This window comes from Oncorhynchus nerka, linkage group LG15 (assembly GCF_034236695.1).
Source record: "Oncorhynchus nerka isolate Pitt River linkage group LG15, Oner_Uvic_2.0, whole genome shotgun sequence".
Taxonomy (NCBI): domain Eukaryota; kingdom Metazoa; phylum Chordata; class Actinopteri; order Salmoniformes; family Salmonidae; genus Oncorhynchus; species Oncorhynchus nerka.
The window spans coordinates 15071284-15084366 of NC_088410.1; positions in this window are offsets into that span (position 1 = coordinate 15071284).

Consider the following 13083-nt stretch of genomic DNA (forward strand, 5'->3'; position numbering starts at 1 on the left):
TCAGACCAAACAACACCCATGGCAGTATATCCTCAGACCAAACAACACCCATGGCAGTATATCCTCAGACCAAACAACACCCATGGCAGTATATCCTCAGACCAAACAACACCCATGGCAGTATATCCTCAGACCAAACAACACCCATGGCAGTATATCCTCAGACCAAACAACACCCATGGCAGTATATCCTCAGACCAAACAACACCCATGGCAGTATATCCTCAGACCAAACAACACCCATGGCAGTATATCCTCAGACCAAACAACACCCATGGCAGTATATCCTCAGACCAAACAACACCCATGGCAGTATATCCTCAGACCAAACAACACCCATGGCAGTATATCCTCAGACCAAACAACACCCATGGCAGTATATCCTCAGACCAAACAACACCCATGGCAGTATATCCTCAGACCAAACAACACCCATGGCAGTATATCCTCAGACCAAACAACACCCATGGCAGTATATCCTCAGACCAAACAACACCCATGGCAGTATATCCTCAGACCAAACAACACCCATGGCAGTATATCCTCAGACCAAACAACACCCATGGCAGTATATCCTCAGACCAAACAACACCCATGGCAGTATATCCTCAGACCAAACAACACCCATGGCAGTATATCCTCAGACCAAACAACACCCATGGCAGTATATCCTCAGACCAAACAACACCCATGGCAGTATATCCTCAGACCAAACAACACCCATGGCAGTATATCCTCAGACCAAACAACACCCATGGCAGTATATCCTCAGACCAAACAACACCCATGGCAGTATATCCTCAGACCAAACAACACCCATGGCAGTATATCCTCAGACCAAACAACACCCATGGCAGTATATCCTCAGACCAAACAACACCCATGGCAGTATATCCTCAGACCAAACAACACCCATGGCAGTATATCCTCAGACCAAACAACACCCATGGCAGTATATCCTCAGACCAAACAACACCCATGGCAGTATATCCTCAGACCAAAAACAACACCCATGGCAGTATATCCTCAGACCAAACAACACCCATGGCAGTATATCCTCAGACCAAACAACACCCATGGCAGTATATCCTCAGACCAAACAACACCCATGGCAGTATATCCTCAGACCAAACAACACCCATGGCAGTATATCCTCAGACCAAACAACACCCATGGCAGTATATCCTCAGACCAAACAACACCCATGGCAGTATATCCTCAGACCTAACAACACCCATGGCAGTATATCCTCAGACCAAACAACACCCATGGCAGTATATCCTCAGACCAAACAACACCCATGGCAGTATATCCTCAGACCAAACAACACCCATGGCAGTATATCCTCAGACCAAACAACACCCATGGCAGTATATCCTCAGACCAAACAACACCCATGGCAGTATATCCTCAGACCAAACAACACCCATGGCAGTATATCCTCAGACCAAACAACACCCATGGCAGTATATCCTCAGACCAAACAACACCCATGGCAGTATATCCTCAGACCAAACAACACCCATGGCAGTATATCCTCAGACCAAACAACACCCATGCAGTATATCCTCAGTATATCCTCAGACCAAACAACACCCATGGCAGTATATCCTCAGACCAAACAACACCCATGGCAGTATATCCTCAGACCAAACAACACCCATGGCAGTATATCCTCAGACCAAACAACACCCATGGCAGTATATCCTCAGACCAAACAACACCCATGGCAGTATATCCTCAGACCAAACAACACCCATGGCAGTATATCCTCAGACCTAACAACACCCATGGCAGTATATCCTCAGACCAAACAACACCCATGGCAGTATATCCTCAGACCAAACAACACCCATGGCAGTATATCCTCAGACCTAACAACACCCATGGCAGTATATCCTCAGACCAAACAACACCCATGACAGTATATCCTCAGACCAAACAACACCCATGGCAGTATATCCTCAGACCAAACAACACCCATGTATATCCTCAGACCAAACAACACCCATGGCAGTATATCCTCAGACCAAACAACACCCATGGCAGTATATCCTCAGACCAAACAACACCCATGGCAGTATATCCTCAGACCAAACAACACCCATGGCAGTATATCCTCAGACCAAACAACACCCATGGCAGTATATCCTCAGACCAAACAACACCCATGGCAGTATATCCTCAGACCAAACAACACCCATGACAGTATATCCTCAGACCAAACAACACCCATGGCAGTATATCCTCAGACCAAACAACACCCATGGCAGTATATCCTCAGCCCTAACAACACCCATGGCAGTATATCCTCAGACCTAACAACACCCATGGCAGTATATCCTCAGACCAAACAACACCCATGGCAGTATATCCTCAGACCAAACAACACCCATGGCAGTATATCCTCAGACCAAACAACACCCATGGCAGTATATCCTCAGACCAAACAACACCCATGGCAGTATATCCTCAGACCAAACAACACCCATGGCAGTATATCCTCAGACCAAACAACACCCATGGCAGTATATCCTCAGACCAAACAACACCCATGGCAGTATATCCATGGCAGACCTAACAACAACACCCATGGCAGTATATCCTCAGACCAAACAACACCCATGGCAGTATATCCTCAGACCTAACAACACCCATGACAGTATATCCTCAGACCAAACAACACCCATGACAGTATAGCCTCAGACCAAACAACACCCATGACAGTATATCCTCAGACCAAACAACACCCATGGCAGTATATCCTCAGACCTAACAACACCCATGGCAGTATATCCTCAGACCAGAAACAACACCCATGGCAGTATATCCTCAGACCAAACAACACCCATGGCAGTATATCCTCAGACCAAACATCCTCAGAACACCCATGGCAGTATATCCTCAGACCAAACAACACCCATGGCAGTATATCCTCAGACCAAAACAATCCTCAGACCAAACAACACCCATGGCAGTATATCCTCAGACCAAACAACACCCATGGCAGTATATCCTCAGACCTAACAACACCCATGGCAGTATATCCTCAGACCAAACAACACCCATGACAGTATATCCTCAGACCAAACAACACCCATGGCAGTATATCCTCAGACCAAACAACACCCATGGCAGTATATCCTCAGACCAAACAACACCCATGGCAGTATATCCTCAGACCAAACAACACCCATGGCAGTATATCCTCAGACCAAACAACACCCATGGCAGTATATCCTCAGACCAAACAACACCCATGGCAGTATATCCTCAGACCAAACAACACCCATGGCAGTATATCCTCAGACCAAACAACACCCATGGCAGTATATCCTCAGACCAAACAACACCCATGGCAGTATATCCTCAGACCAAACAACACCCATGGCAGTATATCCTCAGACCAAACAACACCCATGGCAGTATATGGCAGTATATCCTCAGACCAAACAACACCCATGGCAGTATATCCTCAGACCAAACAACACCCATGGCAGTATATCCTCAGACCAAACAACACCCATGGCAGTATATCCTCAGACCAAACAACACCCATGGCAGTATATCCTCAGACCAAACAACACCCATGGCAGTTTATCCTCAGACCAAACAACACCCATGGCAGTATATCCTCATGACATCCTCCAAACACCGGCACCCATGGGCATTATCCTCAGACGCACACACACACACACACACACACACACACACACACACATACTCAGACACAACACACACACACATATCCGCAGACACACACATGGCAGTACATCCACACACACACACACAGAGACACACACACACACACACAGACATCACACAGACACACACACAAACACACACAGACACACACATCCACACACACACACACACAGTATATCCACAACACCCATGGCAGTACACACACACACAACACACACACACACACACACAGACACACACAGACACACACAGACACAAACACACACACAGACTGGGGGTTTACTAACACATGGCAGTATATAATAAGAGTCTGGGGGTTACTAACACTGGAGTATATAACAGAGTCTGGGGGGGTTAACCAAACAACACTGGCAGTATATAACAGAGTCTGGGGGGTTACTAACACTGGCAGTATATAACAGAGTCTGGGGGTTACTAACACTGGAGTATATAACAGAGTCTGGGGGGTTACTAACACTGGAGTATATAACAGAGTCTGGGGGTTACTAACACTGGAGTATATAACAGAGTCTGGGGGGTTAATGTTACACAGACCACTGGAGTATATAACAGAGTCTGGGGGGTTACTAACACTGGACCATATAACAGAGTCTGGGGGTTACTAACACTGGAGTATATAACAGAGGGGGTTACTAACACTGGAGTATATAACAGAGTCTGGGGGTTACTAACACTGGAGTATAACACTGGAGTATATAACAGAGTCTGGGGGTTACTAACACTGGAGTATATAACAGAGTCTGGGGGGGTTACTAACACTGGAGTATATAACAGAGTCTGGGGGTTACTAACACTGGAGTATATAACAGAGTCTGGGGGGTTACTAACACTGGAGTATATAACAGAGTCTGGGGGGTTACTAACACTGGAGTATATAACAGAGTCTGGGGGTTACTAACACTGGAGTATATAACAGAGTCTGGGGGTTACTAACACTGTATATAACAGAGTCTATATAACACTGGAGTATATCAGAGTCTGGGGGGTTACTAACACTGGAGTATATAACAGAGTCTGGGGGTTAACACTGGAGTATATCCTAACAGACACTGGAGTATATAACAGAGTCTGGGGGGGGTTACTAACACTGGAGTATATAACAGAGTCTGGGGGGTTACTAACACTGGAGTATATAACAGAGTCTGGGGGGTTACTAACACTGGAGTATATAACAGAGTCTGGGGGGTTACTAACACTGGAGTATATAACAGAGTCTGGGGGTTACTAACACTGGAGTATATAACAGAGTCTGGGGGTTACTAACACTGGAGTATATAACAGTACTAACAGAGTATATCTGGGGGGGTTACTAACACTGGAGTATATAACAGAGTCTGGGGGTTACTAACACTGGAGTATATAACAGAGTCTGGGGGGTTACTAACACTGGAGTATATAACAGAGTCTGGGGGGTTACTAACACTGGAGTATATAACAGAGTCTGGGGGTTACTAACACTGGAGTATATAACAGAGTCTGGGGGTTACTAACACTGGAGTATATAACAGAGTCTGGGGGTTACTAACACTGGAGTATATAACAGAGTCTGGGGGTTACTAACACTGGAGTATATAACAGAGTCTGGGGGTTACTAACACTGGAGTATATAACAGAGTCTGGGGGTTACTAACACTGGAGTATATAACAGAGTCTGGGGGTTACTAACACTGGAGTATATAACAGAGTCTGGGGGTTACTAACACTGGAGTATATAACAGAGTCTGGGGGTTACTAACACTGGAGTATATAACAGAGTCTGGGGGGGTTACTAACACTGGAGTATATAACAGAGTCTGGGGGGGTTACTAACACTGGAGTATATAACAGAGTCTGGGGGGTTACTAACACTGGAGTATATAACAGAGTCTGGGGGGTTACTAACACTGGAGTATATAACAGAGTCTGGGGGTTACTAACACTGGAGTATATAACAGAGTCTGGGGGGTTACTAACACTGGAGTATATAACAGAGTCTGGGGGGGTTACTAACACTGGAGTATATAACAGAGTCTGGGGGTTACTAACACTGGAGTATATAACAGAGTCTGGGGGTTACTAACACTGGAGTATATAACAGAGTCTGGGGGGTTACTAACACTGGAGTATATAACAGAGTCTGGGGGGGTTACTAACACTGGAGTATATAACAGAGTCTGGGGGGTTACTAACACTGGAGTATATAACAGAGTCTGGGGGGTTACTAACACTGGAGTATATAACAGAGTCTGGGGGTTACTAACACTGGAGTATATAACAGAGTCTGGGGGGTTACTAACACTGGAGTATATAACAGAGTCTGGGGGGTTACTAACACTGGAGTATATAACAGAGTCTGGGGGTTACTAACACTGGAGTATATAACAGAGTCTGGGGGTTACTAACACTGGAGTATATAACAGAGTCTGGGGGTTACTAACACTGGAGTATATAACAGAGTCTGGGGGGTTACTAACACTGGAGTATATAACAGAGTCTGGGGGTTACTAACACTGGAGTATATAACAGAGTCTGGGGGTTACTAACACTGGAGTATATAACAGAGTCTGGGGGTTTAACACTGGAGTATATAACAGAGTCTGGGGGGTTACTAACACTGGAGTATATAACAGAGTCTGGGGGGTTACTAACACTGGAGTATATAACAGAGTCTGGGGGTTACTAACACTGGAGTATATAACAGAGTCTGGGGGTTACTAACACTGGAGTATATAACAGAGTCTGGGGGTTACTAACACTGGAGTATATAACAGAGTCTGGGGGGTTACTAACACTGGAGTATATAACAGAGTCTGGGGGTTACTAACACTGGAGTATATAACAGAGTCTGGGGGTTACTAACACTGGAGTATATAACAGAGTCTGGGGGGGTTACTAACACTGGAGTATATAACAGAGTCTGGGGGTTACTAACACTGGAGTATATAACAGAGTCTGGGGGGTTACTAACACTGGAGTATATAACAGAGTCTGGGGGGTTACTAACACTGGAGTATATAACAGAGTCTGGGGGGGTATATAACAGAGTCTGGGGGGTTACTAACACTGGAGTATATAACAGAGTCTGGGGGTTACTAACACTGGAGTATATAACAGAGTCTGGGGGGTTACTAACACTGGAGTATATAACAGAGTCTGGGGGTTACTAACACTGGAGTATATAACAGAGTCTGGGGGGTTACTAACACTGGAGTATATAACAGAGTCTGGGGGGTTACTAACACTGGAGTATATAACAGAGTCTGGGGGTTACTAACACTGGAGTATATAACAGAGTCTGGGGGGTTACTAACACTGGAGTCTATATAACTGGAGTATATAACAGAGTCTGGGGGGTTACTAACACTGGAGTATATAACAGAGTATAACAGAGTCTGGGGGGTTACTAACACTGGAGTATATAACAGAGTCTGGGGGTTACTAACACTGGAGTATATAACAGAGTCTGGGGGTTACTAACACTGGAGTATATAACAGAGTCTGGGGGGTTACTAACACTGGAGTATATAACAGAGTCTGGGGGGTTACTAACACTGGAGTATATAACAGAGTCTGGGGGTTACTAACACTGGAGTATATAACAGAGTCTGGGGGTTACTAACACTGGAGTATATAACAGAGTCTGGGGGGTTACTAACACTGGAGTATATAACAGAGTCTGGGGGTTACTAACACTGGAGTATATAACAGAGTCTGGGGGTTACTAACACTGGAGTATATAACAGAGTCTGGGGGTTACTAACACTGGAGTATATAACAGAGTCTGGGGGTTACTAACACTGGAGTATATAACAGAGTCTGGGGGTTACTAACACTGGAGTATATAACAGAGTCTGGGGGTTACTAACACTGGAGTATATAACAGAGTCTGGGGGGTTACTAACACTGGAGTATATAACAGAGTCTGGGGGGTTACTAACACTGGAGTATATAACAGAGTCTGGGGGGTTACTAACACTGGAGTATATAACAGAGTCTGGGGGTTACTAACACTGGAGTATATAACAGAGTCTGGGGGTTACTAACACTGGAGTATATAACAGAGTCTGGGGGTTACTAACACTGGAGTATATAACAGAGTCTGGGGGGTTACTAACACTGGAGTATATAACAGAGTCTGGGGGTTACTAACACTGGAGTATATAACAGAGTCTGGGGGTTACTAACACTGGAGTATATAACAGAGTCTGGGGGGTTACTAACACTGGAGTATATAACAGAGTCTGGGGGGTTTACTGGAGTATATAACACTGGGGGGAGTATATAACAGAGTCTGGGGGTTACTAACACTGGAGTATATAACAGAGTCTGGGGGTTACTAACACTGGAGTATATAACAGAGTCTGGGGGTTACTAACACTGGAGTATATAACAGAGTCTGGGGGGGTTACTAACACTGGAGTATATAACAGAGTCTGGGGGTTACTAACACTGGAGTATATAACAGAGTCTGGGGGGTTACTAACACTGGAGTATATAACAGAGTCTGGGGGTTACTAACACTGGAGTATATAACAGAGTCTGGGGGGTTACTAACACTGGAGTATATAACAGAGTCTGGGGGGGTTACTAACACTGGAGTATATAACAGAGTCTGGGGGTTACTAACACTGGAGTATATAACAGAGTCTGGGGGGTTACTAACACTGGAGTATATAACAGAGTCTGGGGGGTTACTAACACTGGAGTATATAACAGAGTCTGGGGGGGGTTACTAACACTGGAGTATATAACAGAGTCTGGGGGGGGTTACTAACACTGGAGTATATAACAGAGTCTGGGGGGGTTACTAACACTGGAGTATATAACAGAGTCTGGGGGTTACTAACACTGGAGTATATAACAGAGTCTGGGGGGGTTACTAACACTGGAGTATATAACAGAGTCTGGGGGGGTTACTAACACTGGAGTATATAACAGAGTCTGGGGGTTACTAACACTGGAGTATATAACAGAGTCTGGGGGTTACTAACACTGGAGTATATAACAGAGTCTGGGGGGTTACTAACACTGGAGTATATAACAGAGTCTGGGGGTTACTAACACTGGAGTATATAACAGAGTCTGGGGGGGGTTACTAACACTGGAGTATATAACAGAGTCTGGGGGTTACTAACACTGGAGTATATAACAGAGTCTGGGGGTTACTAACACTGGAGTATATAACAGAGTCTGGGGGTTACTAACACTGGAGTATATAACAGAGTCTGGGGGTTACTAACACTGGAGTATATAACAGAGTCTGGGGGGTTACTAACACTGGAGTATATAACAGAGTCTGGGGGGTTACTAACACTGGAGTATATAACAGAGTCTGGGGGGGGGGTTACTAACACTGGAGTATATAACAGAGTCTGGGGGTTACTAACACTGGAGTATATAACAGAGTCTGGGGGTTACTAACACTGGGTATATAACAGAGTCTGGGGGGTTACTAACACTGGAGTATATAACAGAGTCTGGGGGGTTACTAACACTGGAGTATATAACAGAGTCTGGGGGTTACTAACACTGGAGTATATAACAGAGTCTGGGGGTTACTAACACTGGAGTATATAACAGAGTCTGGGGGTTACTAACACTGGAGTATATAACAGAGTCTGGGGGGTTACTAACACTGGAGTATATAACAGAGTCTGGGGGGGGTTACTAACACTGGAGTATATAACAGAGTCTGGGGGGTTACTAACACTGGAGTATATAACAGAGTCTGGGGGTTACTAACACTGGAGTATATAACAGAGTCTGGGGGGTTACTAACACTGGAGTATATAACAGAGTCTGGGGGTTACTAACACTGGAGTATATAACAGAGTCTGGGGGGGTTACTAACACTGGAGTATATAACAGAGTCTGGGGGGTTACTAACACTGGGTATATAACAGAGTCTGGGGGTTACTAACACTGGAGTATATAACAGAGTCTGGGGGGGGGGGTTACTAACACTGGAGTATATAACAGAGTCTGGGGGTCTGGAGGGGGGTTACTAACACTGGAGTATATAACAGAGTCTGGGGGTTACTAACACTGGAGTATATAACAGAGTCTGGGGGTTACTAACACTGGAGTATATAACAGAGTCTGGGGGTTACTAACACTGGAGTATATAACAGAGTCTGGGGGGGGTTACTAACACTGGAGTATATAACAGAGTCTGGGGGTTACTAACACTGGAGTATATAACAGAGTCTGGGGGTTACTAACACTGGAGTATATAACAGAGTCTGGGGGTTACTAACACTGGAGTATAACAGTCTGGTTACTAACACTGGAGTATATAACAGAGTCTGGGGGGTTACTAACACTGGAGTATATAACAGAGTCTGGGGGGGGTTACTAACACTGGAGTATATAACAGAGTCTGGGGGTTACTAACACTGGAGTATATAACAGAGTCTGGGGGGGTTACTAACACTGGAGTATATAACAGAGTCTGGGGGTTACTAACACTGGAGTATATAACAGAGTCTGGGGGGGTTACTAACACTGGAGTATATAACAGAGTCTGGGGGTTACTAACACTGGAGTATATAACAGAGTCTGGGGGGTTACTAACACTGGAGTATATAACAGAGTCTGGGGGGTTACTAACACTGGAGTATATAACAGAGTCTGGGGGTTACTAACACTGGAGTATATAACAGAGTCTGGGGGGGGGTTACTAACACTGGAGTATATAACAGAGTCTGGGGGTTACTAACACTGGAGTATATAACAGAGTCTGGGGGGTTACTAACACTGGAGTATATAACAGAGTCTGGGGGGTTACTAACACTGGAGTATATAACAGAGTCTGGGGGGGTTACTAACACTGGAGTATATAACAGAGTCTGGGGGTTACTAACACTGGAGTATATAACAGAGTCTGGGGGGTTACTAACACTGGAGTATATAACAGAGTCTGGGGGTTACTAACACTGGAGTATATAACAGAGTCTGGGGGGTTACTAACACTGGAGTATATAACAGAGTCTGGGGGGTTACTAACACTGGAGTATATAACAGAGTCTGGGGGTTACTAACACTGGAGTATATAACAGAGTCTGGGGGTTACTAACACTGGAGTATATAACAGAGTCTGGGGGGTTACTAACACTGGAGTATATATCAGAGTCTGGGGGTTACTAACACTGGAGTATATATCAGAGTCTGGGGGTTACTAACACTGGAGTATATAACAGAGTCTGGGGGGGTTACTAACACTGGAGTATATAACAGAGTCTGGGGGTTACTAACACTGGAGTATATAACAGAGTCTGGGGGGTTACTAACACTGGAGTATATAACAGAGTCTGGGGGGTTACTAACACTGGAGTATATAACAGAGTCTGGGGGGGTTACTAACACTGGAGTATATAACAGAGTCTGGGGGGGTTACTAACACTGGAGTATATAACAGAGTCTGGGGGGGTTACTAACACTGGAGTATATATATAACAGAGTAACAGAGTCTGGGGGGGTTACTAACACTGGAGTATATAACAGAGTCTGGGGGGTTACTAACACTGGAGTATATAACAGAGTCTGGGGGGTTACTAACACTGGAGTATATAACAGAGTCTGGGGGGTTACTAACACTGGAGTATATAACAGAGTCTGGGGGGTTACTAACACTGGAGTATATAACAGAGTCTGGGGGTTACTAACACTGGAGTATATAACAGAGTCTGGGGGTTACTAACACTGGAGTATATATCAGAGTCTAGGGGGTTACTAACACTGGAGTAGATAACAGAGTCTGGGGTGTTACTAACACTGGAGTATATAACAGAGTCTGGGGGTTACTAACACTGGAGTATATAACAGAGTCTGGGGGGGGTTAATGACACTGGAGTATATAACAGAGTCTGGGGGTTACTAACACTGGAGTATATAACAGAGTCTGGGGGGTTACTAACACTGGAGTATATATCAGACTCTGGGGGTTACTAACGCTGGAGTATATATCAGAGTCTGGGGGTTACTAACACTGGAGTATATATCAGACTCTGGGGGTTACTAACACTGGAGTATATAACAGAGTCTGGGGGTTACTAACACTGGAGTATATATACAGAGTCTGGGGGTTACTAACACTGGAGTATATAACAGAGTCTGGGGGCTTACTAACACTGGAGTATATAACAGAGTCTGGGGGGGTTACTAACACTGGAGTATATATCAGAGTCTGGGGGGGGTTACTAACACTGGAGTATATAACAGAGCCTGGGGGTTACTAACACTGGAGTATATAACAGAGTCTGGGGGGGTTACTAACACTGGAGTATATATCAGAGTCTGGGGGGGGGTTACTAACACTGGAGTATATATCAGAGTCTGGGGGTTACTAACACTGGAGTATATATCAGAGTCTGGGGGGGTTACTAACACTGGAGTATATATCAGAGTCTGGGGGTTACTAACACTGGAGTATATATCAGAGTCTGGGGGGGGGGTTACTAACACTGGAGTATATACCCACACACTCTCTCTCTCTGTTTCTCTCTGTCTCACACACATACACACACACTCCCCCTCACACACACATACTCTCTCTCTCTGTTTCTCTCTGTCTCACACACACACACACACACACACACACACACACACACACACACACACACACACACACACACACACACACACACACACACACACACACACACACACACACACACACACACACACACACACTCTCTCTCTATGTTTCTCTCTGTCTCACACACATACACACACACTCTCCTTCACACTGTGGCAAAAGGCAAAAAATATCGGACCCCTCCCTCAGTGGCCGGTCCAGTTCCAGGGCCACATTCATGGACTCTAAGGCCATCTGTTGACTGGGTGATAAAAGAAGAAATCGCCACAACAGCAGGTGACCAGCAGAGGGAGCCAAATGCATGGGAAATACAAGTACTGGGAATTAAACAAGAACCAACCTATAGGAAGACTGAGGAGGCGTGTTATGAACTGACCTATAGGAAGACTGAGGAGGCGTGTTATGAACCGACCTATAGGAAGACTGAGGAGGCGTGTTATGAACCGACCTATAGGAAGACTGAGGAGGCGTGTTATGAACTGACCTATAGGAAGACTGAGGAGGCGTGTTATGAACCAACCTATAGGAAGACTGAGGAGGCGTGTTATGAACCGACCTACCAAGACGATGCCCCAACGGAAGAATACCTAAGGGCATCAGTGCAAGAGGACCTAACTTTGGACTAAGTGCTACCATACGTAATGCAATGGCACTCTGTGTTGAGATAGATTGCACTCCCGAACATCTTTCCCCAAACTGAGTGTCTAGAAGAGGTATAAAAGGAGGAGAGATCAGTGCCTCGGCAGGATCCTCTACCCATATGATTTGGACGACATAGAGAA